Genomic DNA, 14220 nt, shown 5'->3' on the forward strand with positions numbered 1-14220 from the left:
CATCTTACAACATCAGTAAAAAATTATAAACAAAATACAAGTATTCTTATTTCTTTATCGATATAATAAAAAAGTAAAATAAATAAACAACAATGCCAGTTTATTTTAGTAACTTAATTAATCAGGCATATTTTCAATAAAAGCAAATGAATGAAATCAACATTTACAATAAAATTATAACCAAATAGAAATAATGTTTTCTTACTTTACAATATTACACACACATACACACACACACACACAAAATATGTAGTGGCAAAATATAATACTCCAAACCTGTAATAATTCAACAAAAATTAAATGACCAGTTTATGTCTTTATAATAAAAGTCTTAAGAAATACTGCTTTTGCTTACTTAATTAGATGTTTTCTATTCAAATTCGGTAAGGCTCTGCAAAAATGTATGGACATGTGGATTCACATTTTGAACCTTTCTTTTAACTGTAGACTCAGTGTTGCGGCTGAAAAAAAGAAATATATATATATAAATACCTGTATTATGAGAACCAAGTACAGCAATAAAGATATTCCTTAAATAAAACCAGGATTGGACATAATGATTTTTAACACTTACCTTTGAATAAGCTCAAGTGTGGCACTGGCTGACTTCTGGTACTCAATATTAAAAAAATAAAAGCAACCAAAAAGCGCAGAGAGTGCTGCAGCAAAATCCAGCTTCTCTTCAATGCAATGTGTCACTTTCCCCTCAATGCTGACCATCCACTTAGATGAGGTGAGAAGTTTATCTCCTGAAAACTTAAAAGTCACCATGAAAAATGCAAAGAAACATATAGGTTTACAATATATTTTATGCTTACCAAGCATGATGAGCCTTGGTATGGCTGGTAGGGTTTGGTCAGTCTCTATTGACATCTTGGTGAAAGTTTTCTTGAAAACAACAAAACAACAACAACAAAACCAAAAAAAGATTGCTCAGCAAAAACGTAGCAATGTTCCCTTAGTTTTATTTAATTATTTAAATAAAAATTAGTGCATTAAAGGGAGTGAGCAAACTTTTCTACCATCTCATATGAATTCGCAAGTGGAAGCACAGCTCTGAAAAATTACAAGCCACAAATGCACACCCTAGGACCTGACAGTGGAGGTTCGCCTGTGGAGGCCTATGTATAATGTTATCTTGTTTTTGTGACTGCCTGTGATTTCTGTGCATATGAGACCTATACAAGGAAAATGTCTTAAATGTACAAGGGCACTTCTGAATTCCACAGGCATATTGAAAATCTGCTCTATGTTGGTGTCTTTCTATATGTGCATAAAAAACACTAAGTTGGTGGAAAGGCACATTGCACAGTTTGCATCTGTACATTGTGGCAAATGTTTAAATAAAACATTACTAAATAAATAAACAATCTGAGTTGGTAAATTTTTGATCAACTAAATATTTTGCAACACCAAGGGATGTCACTCTAAGTTTTGAGGAGAGGGTCAAAACTCAGCTAACCATATAGCATTCTGGAAACAAAGGAAGTCCAAGAACAAATAACAACAATTCAAATTCACATAAAGTATTCTAGAAACCACACTTATATTTTAACAGTTTACTTACTCCTTGTGTAAGGTTCCATTTTAAGGCTTAAAACGTGAAAACATCACAGCTGGTTGACTAACGATGCACGCTGAAAAGTAAACAAATAACTTGACCACCAGGCTGCCTTAAAGAGGCAACACCTTCACTTTTAGGATAAGGCAGTCAGTGAGTGTGTATGTGTGTGTTAATGCATATTGCATAAATCCTTGGTTTCTGCCTGAATATGTGTACACTTCACAATATACTGTGACGTAATGCACTCGAGTAGTGTCGGAGGACAGTAATTTAGTGATTAATGTTACAGTTGGTACCTGTAATGGGTACATATAGTAATTTACTGTAATTTATTATTTGAGCTGCATAAATTCTTAAAGATGCACGTCATATTACAGTAAGATATTGTTCCCAGAAGATACAGCAAAACACTGGCTGTTTTACAGTTATTTACCCTAGAAAATACAGCAAGGGTTAACAGTGTATTTTCCATCGGCACCCTGTAGGTCAACAGTGCCGATGGCGGTCGTTGTTAACCCAGGCCTCGACTGATCCGGTATGAAATTTGTACTGATGATTCGCATTGTTAAATTTGTCAGTGTTTTACGCCGGATGCCCTTCCTGACGCAACCCTCTCTATATATCCGGGCTTGGGACCGGCACAGAATTAAAAAAAAAATATATATATAAGCAATAATAATAGGCTAATAATAATAATAATATAAAAATATGACAGGAAATAGACAATCAGTTAATGGACTTACAAGACTGTAGGATGCATACAAATGTTTTCTTATGAACTTTATTTAACATTTATTCATTGGAAATTTAGCACGTAATACAGTCTGATAGCCAAGGCCTATGGTTAGTATAATAATTTCTAAATTAAAATTGAAATACTAATGGCTCCATCTCTGTTAATCACAGGGTTTCTACGGTCACACAGGTTTGTTTACATTAAACTCGTGACCACGAGAAAAATATGTAGTTCCCTCAACATAGCATCCAGAGGCCACGACATAATATCACGTTCCCACAAGTCAATATGATGTTCCCTCAAATTAATATCTTGTGGCCCACCATGTCACCTTAGGGGCACCGTAGCATCAGACACACGCATGACAACATATTTTAAATATATTTAGAGCATCAACAATGCACTCTAAATCAGAACAGAGACCGCGTGAGGAAAATGTGTTTGAAAAAGGCTTCAAAGAATTTATTTGTTTTTGAGGCAGTGTTTGCTCTTATGTTTCATTTGATGGCTTAAATTATATATGTATTATTACTTACCATAAATAATACTACTAATAATAGTGATTTTCATGTATTTTTACAAATGAAATTGTATACTACAATATATTAAAATATTTTTTTTAAAGATATTATTAAATAAATATTTTTTTGGTAGTAATAGTGATTATTATTATTGTTAGCAACAGTAGTAGCAGTAGTTGTCTAGCAGTACCAGTATTTTTTTTATTGTATATTCGGTTTCCTTTTATTTACGGGGTATTCCTTTCCAGAATAGAGATCCCTCCTCCAAGAAGCAGTTAAGTTCCTCCTATTTTTTCAACCAGCTAAAAACTGGTCGTTCACACTGAGACTGGCTCAAACACTTTGTCTCAATGAATACACAGCTGCCAAAAAGACTCATCTTTGTCTCCAGATGCTAGACAAACACGCCATTTGGATTTGTTAAAACTCCTAGTTGTATGCTTTTACCAAAGTATAAAGGGAAGTTTCATCATGGAGAACAGCTTAAGCCAAGAAACAGAGGAAAATCCCTATCTGTGGTAAGAACTGTTTTAACTCTTGATTATACAGAAAGTCAGTTTTAAATGCGTAAAGTCTGAACCTCAAATCAGTCTTTTCTATTCAGTTTAGGACTGCAAAAAAGAGGGCATAATGCTTTTTAACTTATTTAAGTGAAATAAAATGCTGAATATATTCTCTCAGTAAGCACTTGGGCACAGCTTTGATTTGAGCTGACAATTGATAGCTGTGTCAGAACTCACACAGATGTTTCTCACCACTGAACTGTTCTTCATCACTAGACTTGTCTTTACACAGACACACTTGCTTTGATCCCAAAGTCTCATTTCAGCGAATCTACAAAATCCTCTGAGAATGATATATTCATGTAGTTTACTGATGTTTATTATGGCAGAAGGCAAGCTGTCAAGAAAGCACTTGCATTTCTTTCTTTTGTTCATGCATTTCTGAAATAAAACATGCATGCTTTCTAAATAAACTCATGTGAACAGAAAGTTTTCAGAGAACACCGCCCCTCAGACATAAATGGAGAAAGCACTACTGAGGCCTGGGCAGCAACACACCAGCAACTACTGGAGCCAAATAAGGAGGACGACAAAAGAGGTAGTCACACAAAACACTGTAAGAGTGTCATTTAGATGTGTGGCTGTGAACTTGGTGATTTCCACTGACAGGGACCCTGGCTGTGAGTGTCACATTAGCAAGTTTATTCTGAGTATTGATCGGGTCACCACTCACATCCCAAATTCACATCATCTCTATAGTGAAACTCCAAGTTTAGTATAAGAGTGCTGCTTAAACTAGGCCAAATGAATGGGACAGTTCTGTGAGAGTGATGTGGCATTTACTGGTTTTAGTGTGGATGATGAACACACACTAAAATATAATGCTATAATACAATGCTATAAAAAGCCATAGAATATTTGTTATATCTTCCTTTTTTAGTGACATGAATGGAATTTTGATATTTATAATAATATAACTATTTAAAAAAATATATAATAATACTTCACAAATTACATTTACATTTATTTGTAAAATAAATTACAGTTGTATTTTATGTTTAGAAATAAAGACTGCAGCAGCAGTTTAATGCAATAGTTCACTCACCTTCAAGCTATCAAAGATGTAGATGAATTTGTTTGTTCATCGGAACAGATTTAGGGAAACTTAGCTGAACAATACTGGCTCACCAATGGATCATCTGCAGTGAATGGGTGCCGTGAGAATGAGAGTCCAAACAAAACAATACTTACCTACATCTTGGATGGCTGGAGGGTGAATGCATTTCCACCAAATTTCTATTTTTGGGTTGAATTATCCTTTTAATGCACCAAAGTGAGCAACCCAAAGACTTGTGGCAAGGAGCAAAACTGCATAGACTGTTACAAACCATATTCACATTGTTTTGTAAACCATATTAATGTTATGTGGGTTTCCTTTCAATGAAAAATAAGTTACTTTCAAGTTTCACCCTAAGGGGTGGAAGTACCGTCTGCATAACTTCGTCTGACGTGTACCACCATCTGGGCACAAATCAACATCCTGAGATGAGGATGCTCAACCAAAAATAAAAATAATTCAGTTCCAAACATTTTTTCTTCTTCGGTGGAACGCAAAATAAGAAGAAAAGTCATATAGGTTTGTAATTACATGAACTTCTTTTTTCAACTACGGTATTCCTTTATGATCTATTGTTCTTTTGGGTGGAAGATTAAGAGAAAAATAGACCGATTACATCCGTCCCCTATCCACAGCACCATGGTTTCAAATGTTTTAGTTTTCAGAAAATGTAATTGTTTGGACTAAGAGGACAACACAACACAAACAATGCCTTAAACACACAAGAAACTTGGTGTCCTAGATTTTAAAATATCCTCATATACATTCTTTGCTGATGCAATGCTTAGTGGTTTTCAACTTCGAAAATCCTTTTTAAATCTTGCACTCACAAATAAGCACTAATCTTAATCTTTAAACCTCTCTTAAGATTCAGCAAAGGAGGATTTTTCTCATCCTGGGTTTTTATTCTTTACCTCCCACTCATTCAGAGAATGGAGAGGTGACAGATGCCCTCACCGGCAGGAACGCAGACCCTACGAAGTTTACTGCATCTAAGGTACATGCTGAGTCCTGCATAACCACACCCACACATAAACTATAAAACAGACCTGGAGGCGTAAAACTATAACCAGCATTATTAAAACGACTGAGGTGAGGGACATCTCTATACACCTGTGCTAATGTGCTGTTTTACTACTGTCTACAATGAGACTTAGCCATTCAGCTGACATTTGCAAAATAGATGTTTTGACTTAAAGGATTATTCCAGGTTCAGTACAAGTTAAGCTCAAATGGTAGACTGTTTACCACAAAAAAAAAAAAAAGTGTGTCTGGCTATAGTCTTCCTTATATTTTATTGATAACAATTCAGCTCCGTTCACTTCCATTGCCCCATTGTTCCGCTGTTTTTTTTACTGAATACATTAAAGACATTGTACATTATAGACACATTGTCTCTGCTGCTTAACTTAGTCTAGCATATCTGTACAAAGACAATAAGCATGTATACTTCACCTGTCATAAAATCTCAGCACTGCAGACATTGTTACTGCTGGAGGCTAACATTTATTATCTAGCATGCTGACATGAAAGAGTAATATGTCTCAATATGCTCGCCCGCAGCATTAAACAACTGCAGTTAATTAGAATTCAAAGGTGTGTCTGGCACAAGCATTATGTTGTATTTCATCAGGATTCAAAAGTGCAAAACACTAGATAAGCTAATTCAGGCATAGCATGCATCATAAGGTCCACGTAAAAGCTAGTTCTAAATTTGTCATTGACTTTTTGGTAGCACTTTATTTTACAGTCCTGTTCCTCATGTACATACTATATACTTATTATAGTAATTACAATTACTATGTAATAACTAGGTACTAACCCTGAACCTAACCCTAAACCTTGTATTACCAGAACTTTCTTAGATAAATTCACTCAAGTACACTATAAGTACATGTAAGTACACGTACTGTAAAATAAAGTGCGACTTTTTAATTGACTTTGGAGTACTAAGTGGCATGTAACAGTAATGGTGCATGGTTAAATGTATGCAAGCCAGAGAAGATCAATCAAAATGTACTATGCTAATAGAAGTATAAAAGTATTTATGATATTTGCACGCTGAATTTGTCTACTTTTATACTTCTGTTAGCATAGTAAATTGTGATTGATCTCGTCTGACTTGCATATGCACTGCACCTATTATGCAATTTTTACGGTTCCTAATATTGTTTTGTGTCTTTTTACAATAGGATTACATGCATGCAAGGTCAAAAAACACTTTAGTTTTCTCAAAATATGCATTTAATATAACCTAATTTTCCAGCAATTCTCAAGCGATTCATTCAAAGCAGTGCAAAGATTCAGTCTCTCTAAACCCCTCCTTTCAGTGAGCCTGCTCTGCTCTGATTGGTCAGATAGCGTTATCTGTTGTGATTGGTCTAAGGCATACAGTGCATGTCTGAACCAAGCGGCAACCTGCCGCTCTCTTGTGAAGCCCACACAGAAGTGACTTAAACTGTAATTCATAAACTGGCCACTAAAGGCTAGCTGCAAAAGAGAGTCAATCCTACCAACGACTCTTTTCAGCTGTTCAGAGTTCATTCTTTATTTTGGGAGACAATAATTTTTTTTATCGTGTAGGCTACTTTCAGCTTTACAACTTTGCAGATCATTTACATTCACATACAGCTTCATTACACACTGCATGAAAGGCAATATTGGAAATGGCATAATAGGGTCACTTTTATTTGCTACCTTACACTGCACAGTGTCTAGGCTATGTGCTGATTTTGTGTGTGTAGCTGGCTCACATGCAGTAAGTCTTAATTATGAAAATATGTCGATGTCCTTTTAAATTATATATTACGTATATTACCAAAGCTTAATTAATTAATTAAATATTATAATAATAAAATACTTAGTTAGAGATATAAAATATAATTGAATATTTATAATAATATATAATAATATCTAAGTATTTATTATAATATTTTATGTAAACTACCATTTTAATGTTTTGAGATCAGCAAAATCTTTTAATGAAAATTATTACTTCCATTCAACAAGAATCCATTAAATAGATCAAAAGTGGCATTAAATAAATAATGTTCTAAAAGATTCTATATTAAATAAATGCTGTTATTTTCAACTTTACATTTATCAAAGATTTATCATGGTTTCCACAAAAATATTAAACAGCACACCTGTTTTCAGCATTGAACATAATTAGAAATAATTACAGCGTAATTACAATGATTTCTGAAGGATCATACATTTGACATTTCACAGTATTATCATTTTAATGATCACATAAATGTAGCCTTGGTGAGAATAGGAGACTTCTTTCAAAAACCAACCCCACACTTTTGAACGGTAGTGTATATATAATATTTAGTTGCCTGGAAAGTTATTTTTTCTTCAGGAAATGCTAGTCTAGTTTTCATTTTTCTGTTCTAATAAAATTCCCATTCTTTTCCCTAGGCATGCCATCTTTTAAAAGCCATGGAGGCACAATACGGACAGTACCAGAGCAGACCAAACCTAAAGCCAGCCAAGCATGGCAACACTTGGGTCGACCAGAGAAGGTCATTTTAAGAAAAAGGTGTGAGTCTCAAATGCACAAGGCAGCATTTGCTTAACCTGCTTCATGAGCTACTAGCCACATGTATGCTGACATACACAAAACATTGTTTTTCAAAAGGGCTGCTGATGTGCTCTTTGATAGTTTTGCCTCTGGGGGAAGAGTCAACTGCAATCAGTTTTTTGAGGTACATAAAAAGCATCTTTAATGGAAGAGTTCACCCAAAGATTTATATAGAGTTTGTTTCTTCATCAGAAATTGTTTTGGAGACATTTGGCATTCCATCACTTGCTCACCAGTGGATCCTCAAATGGGTGCCATCAGAATGAGAGTCCAAACAACTGATAAAAACTTCACAGTATTCCACAAGTTATTCACACAACTTCAGCCCATCAGCTAATGACTTGTGAAGTGAAAAGCTGCATGTCCGTCTAAGAGGCATCTCTCAAAAATCCAATAACATATTTGTTTAGAACTGTTTTCAATGGAGAAGCAATGTTATAAATAGAGGACTCTTATTTTAGTCGATTGATGGATTTATTTTTTTACAAACACACAGCTTTTAACATCACAAGACTTTAATTTATGCACTAGAGTGTGGTTTATTGTGATGTTTTTATCTCCTGTTTGAACTGCTTCTGACGGCACCCATTCTCTACAGAGAATCCATTGATGAGCAAGTGATGCAATGCTAAATTTCTCCAAATCTGTTCCAAATCTGCTCCACATTTCTCAAAATCTGAAGAAACATAACCATTAACATCTTGGATGGCCTAATAGTGAGTACATTTTCAGCAATTTTCCCCTTTTGGGTGAACTATTGCTTTGATATGAGCTAATATTCAATAGTGCAGGATGTCATATCTGTCTGTATTTCGGCAGGTCCTGTGGAGCTCAGGAATCATCCGAACAGACCCCCGGATTAAGGACTGCAACGGCCTGATGCGGAAATTACAGGAAGCAGATGGAACTGTTGACAGGAACACTTTTCACAGGCCAGACTGAATCTTGACACCAGTAGTCAAATTTAAAGCATCTTAAATATAAATATTAAACACCCCAATCTTTAATGCTGCTAATATGCTTCATTTGTGAACATCTTGCAGGTGCGTGACTGGCTTTGTGTCTTTCATCCTGAAGGCATTTGCAGGGAAGATTTGTCATTCCAGATTTCTCTACTTTCACAGAGGAAACACAAAAGCTGTTTATTAAATGCAAACAACTCTCCTCTGTGAAGGTGCGTCAAATCTGTTTCCGCTGTTGTTGTTCTTTTTATATAACAGTCTATTGAAAAAGACGTGCGAAGAAGCCTTAAAGTAGCACAGGTTATTTTCTAATTGATTCTTTCTTGAAAAATATCACAACGTGACTCATTTGCTTTGCATTTCTGAACAGGAGAAAGAAGACGTGAGAGAGGGTGGCAAGAAATGGGGCATTTCAGTTTGTACCGAGGATTGACAGAGGTGCCACACAACAGTTCAATTCGATTGATTTGATCTTCAGCAGGGGGTCTCTTCATCCTTAGGGGGTCCGCAGTGGCACTGTGGGGCATCTGCCAATTATTGTTTAATCTCAAACAAATTTTTGTGAAAACAAGACAATATATATAAAATAATAATAATAATAATAAAATAGAATAATAAAATAGAATCTAAAGAACCAGAGAGATCAGTCAGCTTTGCCATCACATTAATAAATAACATTTTAAAATGTATTAAATAGTTTTTTATTGTAATAATATTTCACAATATTGAATTTTTTACTGTTTGAATCAAATAACTGTAAGTAAAGCCCGTTCACACCAAGAATGATAACTATAAAAATAACGATATTAACGTCAACATCAGCGAATGATATCGTCTGTTTATTCTAAGCTCACTTGCCCCTGGAAAAAATAGTTCTGAAAATGATTCAAACAGTATCGTTACTTTATTGTTATTTTATATATTATATTATTGTATTGTGGACTCTGTTATCTTTAATATTGAGAATGATTTTTAGAACTGTATCTTTTATCGTTATCTTTATAGTTATCGTCCTTAACCGGCTTTAACTTTGTGTGTGTAAGAGTCTTCCTTTAAAAAAATCTTACAACTCCAAACTTTTGGGATATGTGAAATATACAGTATATAATCATTATAAAATATAATTTTTATTTTGAAAACATGTTTTTCATATTTTATAAACGTAGGAACTTAAATTTGTTGAATTTATCGTAACCAAAGCTACAATTAAGAAGTTAAAATTTCAGCTATAATTCATTATATTATATTATGTTATATAAATATCTACAGAAAATAAAAGGATCTACAATTGCTACTGCTAATTGCGACTTTCCTTAGGAGACTTGGCTGAACCTTGCATTCTGGGGAGATTTCATATATGGTCTCGCAGTGGACCAGCAAGGTTCTGACTATGTGCACAAATTTGTAGGGATGGAGGAATATCCCAAATACGAGTCTCCATTTACCCCGACCAAGCAAGGTATGTTCAGTCAGTTCATTCCAAATATTCCACTTCTTTGATTTATGTTCAGTTCTGGACTCAAGAGTTTGATGTTCAGTTCAAAGATTTTTTGGCTTAGCAGTGCTTAAATACAGCAAACGTGCTTGCAGGTGTGTCTCATAGTCCGCTGGTTGAGTCAGGAGCCATTATCTGCACTTCTTTATTACAGGTAACAGTGTTGCTTGTTTAAAAATGAACAAAAATGTGCTTTTATTGACTGTTTTCGTCATAAAACAGCTGCCAACCAGACCAATCACTGACAAATAAGAAAAGTATGAGTCTGTAAGCTTAAATTTTACATTAACCAGCTACATTTGATGATAAATAAAGCACAAAAGCAATCTTAAAGCAAACCACTTTCTCACAGGTTTTGATTATCATCAGAAGACAAAGAGCATGCAAACCTAAACTGCACCAGGTATTTTTATATATGATTTTTATGATCAAACTAACAATAATCATCACACACCTACAGATAATAGATAGGTGTGTAGGAAAAAAACCAAAAAGTAAAAAAAAAAACTATGTAACAAAAGAAAAACCTGCAGGCCATGTGATTTTTATGAGATATTGATTTTTTTTTCTGTTCTTCAGTGTTTATTTGTTAGTGTTAATTGTAACCGTCATCACTGCTGTTGCAGTTATCAAAACCTGTTAAAAGACATCATCCATCTCCACGCTCTTTCATTTTACTTACAAGAGAAGAAAGTAAGTCTAGGATAATTCCCCGAAAGATCAATTTTGGTTCTACATCACACAGGGTCTTTTAATCTCATCTGTTTTGCATAACTAAACCATTCCAGTGCTTTCCAGAAGGTGTGGGGATCAATTCTACACTGGATTTAATGTTACAGGTATTCAGTTTTATGTATTATATTCTTGATAAGAATGAATGCATGGTTGAATTTTCATTTTGCATATGTCTCAGTGTTTATCTATAGAAGTCACCTGCGAGTCTGGCGTGGGATTGGCTGAAACCCTAGGTAATGGATGACTGTGCCCCTTGTCAGGTGACCAAGTGATGTCACCCCACCCCATCCGCAGCATGCTTTCCCATGATGCAGGGGGCTGGAATGAATGATTATTCCAGAATGTTTCATTTCAAGGTGAGTTTGTGACTAAGTTGGAAAATGATGAGTCATATTTGTGTGATATATTGCAGATTTAACATCAGTTGTGGTTAATTTCCTCAATCTCTAGTTTAAATTCACTCTCACATTTCTAACAGGATTTTTTTACTCAATTAAATTTTCTCCCACTTACATGTAACTACTTAAAATTGCCTCTACCTTGTTAATTAACAATAAAGGTAACAATCAATCGTCGGTGATGAATAGCAGTGAATGTTTCCATGAATTAAACAATGTCTAAAAAAAATAATTGGATATTCCCCTACTGCCCTCTAATGGACACAATCCAGAATGCTGAATATTTTCTCTGTGCATATTTCATAATGGTAAACTACTTAGGATTGAAAGCCTAATAATTTATGATGGATAATGTAATTGCAATGCAGACATCTGTGCCTGGGAAGTCCAGTCTGTCTGGTGTCGTACTGATCCTGCGTGGTTCCTGGGGTTCTGAGACTCATGTGTCGGTCTCCTGGACTGGACTGCAATGGAAATTCATGGAGGGGTGTCCATTTCTGTGAGGTGAGGAAATGGATCAGTAAACTCCAATATCAAATCAAAATGTATTAAATTCTGTGGATTTTAGACCATGTTCCTTATCTTCTATATTTATGTAAATGCTATTGCACTCCTTAACTCAGATTAAAATGAGCTTTTAGAAGACATGCATTTAAAATTTGCAAGGTTGGACCAAAACGTTTGTTTACTCATCCTGTATTACACATTTATATCCAATTATATGCTCTTTAGTATAAGAATGCCCCTACCCCAGGGACCACCTCCCTCTGGCTAGCAATCTGACAAACCTTAAGCCTACTATCCAGTTTAAAAAAAGGCTCATAATAAATGTCTGTTTTGTCAAAGGAACTGGTTAATGTTTATATATATATATATATATATATATATATATATATATATATATATATATATATATATATATATATATATATATATATATATATATATGTATGTATGTATGTATAAATAACCACCCCCTTTACAATAATCACATTTTGTTGCTTTGCTGCCTGAGATGAAAGCAGAAACAGTTTTTGGTTTATCAAGATGTATTTACTCTTAGAACATTATAACTTATAACATCCAAGTGAAAGATATAACAGTAAGAACAGAAAGATATAAAAAATTTAAACCAGAATCACTGAGTTGGACAAAGGATCACCCCCCATGAAAAGAGCATTCCTGGAGCATTTCAGATTTTGGTAGTGTAACTCAAGCAAACAATCAACTATGGACACCCATCAAATGATCCCTGGGATAAAGTTGTGGCCAGACACAAGTCAGGAGATTGATAAAAAAAAAATTCAAGTCTATTATTAAAAAGTGGAAGGTATTTGGTACAATACAGATCCTCCCTGAACCAGGATGTCACTCCAAACTGATGAAGGAGCCGGAGGAAACTGATCAGAGAGGTGAACTAGAGCCCCACATCGACTCTGAAGCAGCTGAACAAATTTATGACAAAGAGTGGTCATAGTGTGTGTGTGACAATATCACAAATTCTCCACACATGTGGCTTGAATGGGAGGGTTGCAAGAAAAAAAGACACTCCTCAAAAAAGGTCACATGCAGTCAAAGCTGAGCTTTGCTAAAACAAACCTTGAAGATTCTGAGGCAGATGAGAATATAACTGAATGACTTGGCCTCAACACCAAACAATAAATATGTTCCAGCTCACCATCCAAATATCAGCATTCCTCCAGTAAAGCATGGAGGGGGTAAAATCCTGTTATGAGGTGTTACTCTGCAGCAGAGACTGGAGCACTCAGGATCGAAGGAAAATTGTAAATAATTATTGAGGAAAATCTGCTGTCCTCTGCTAGAAAGTGGTCAATGGAAAGAATATTTACCTTTCAACATGACAATGATCAAAAGCACATAGTAAAACTGAGCACACAGTGGTTAAAGGAGAAGATGGTGAATGTCCTTGAATGGCCCAGTTAATCAACAATAAGTGATTATTTTAAGGGGGGTGGGTGTGACTCTTTTTTATACCCACTGTATATATATTAAATACGTATAAAATACATGTAAAATTATTGATGCTGTCAGGATATGGAGATAAAGAAATATTTCTCTCTAGAATTACAAATTATGAATATACTTCTGGCTGCTTACAGAGGGGACATAGTATCTCTGCGCAGGTAGGATGTCTATATTATCATATAGAGCTCAGCCACAAGTATTATATTAAGTATTTATTATATTATATTATATTATATTATATTATATTATATTATATTATATTATATTATATATATTATTTTTTACTACTTTTACAATATTATACATTTCAATAATTTAAGAATATAAAGAGAGTTATCATTTGTTTTAAATAATATATTGAAATATATCCAAATTGTAAAGTATTGAGATATTATGTTAACATTTCTTGCTCTGCCTTTGTCATTTGAATTCAAATTTACAAATAATTTAAATAAACATTACAGAAATTACAATTATTAATAATTTTCTTTATTCAAAATATAATTGATTTTGATGTCACTATGGCATATGAATTAAGTTTCTTTTGCATCTTTCTATAAATGATCTCTAATTCCTCATGGTGAATTATACTGAAAACAGTGTTAACAGAGTTAATT

At 34.3% G+C, this 14220-nt stretch overlaps 1 long non-coding RNA gene across 1 annotated transcript; it reads left to right on the forward strand.

The window, feature by feature from the left end:
• Positions 1-5368: 5368 nt before the first annotated feature.
• LOC127947054 (uncharacterized) lies at positions 5369-9623 on the forward strand. The gene is made up of 5 exons (XR_008151230.1): positions 5369-5438; positions 7865-7985; positions 8085-8151; positions 8847-9201; positions 9360-9623. It is a non-coding gene; the product is annotated as an uncharacterized LOC127947054 (long non-coding RNA).
• The last annotated feature ends 4597 nt before the right edge of the window (positions 9624-14220 follow it).

This window comes from Carassius gibelio, chromosome A25 (genome assembly GCF_023724105.1).
Source record: "Carassius gibelio isolate Cgi1373 ecotype wild population from Czech Republic chromosome A25, carGib1.2-hapl.c, whole genome shotgun sequence".
NCBI classification, from domain to species: domain Eukaryota; kingdom Metazoa; phylum Chordata; class Actinopteri; order Cypriniformes; family Cyprinidae; genus Carassius; species Carassius gibelio.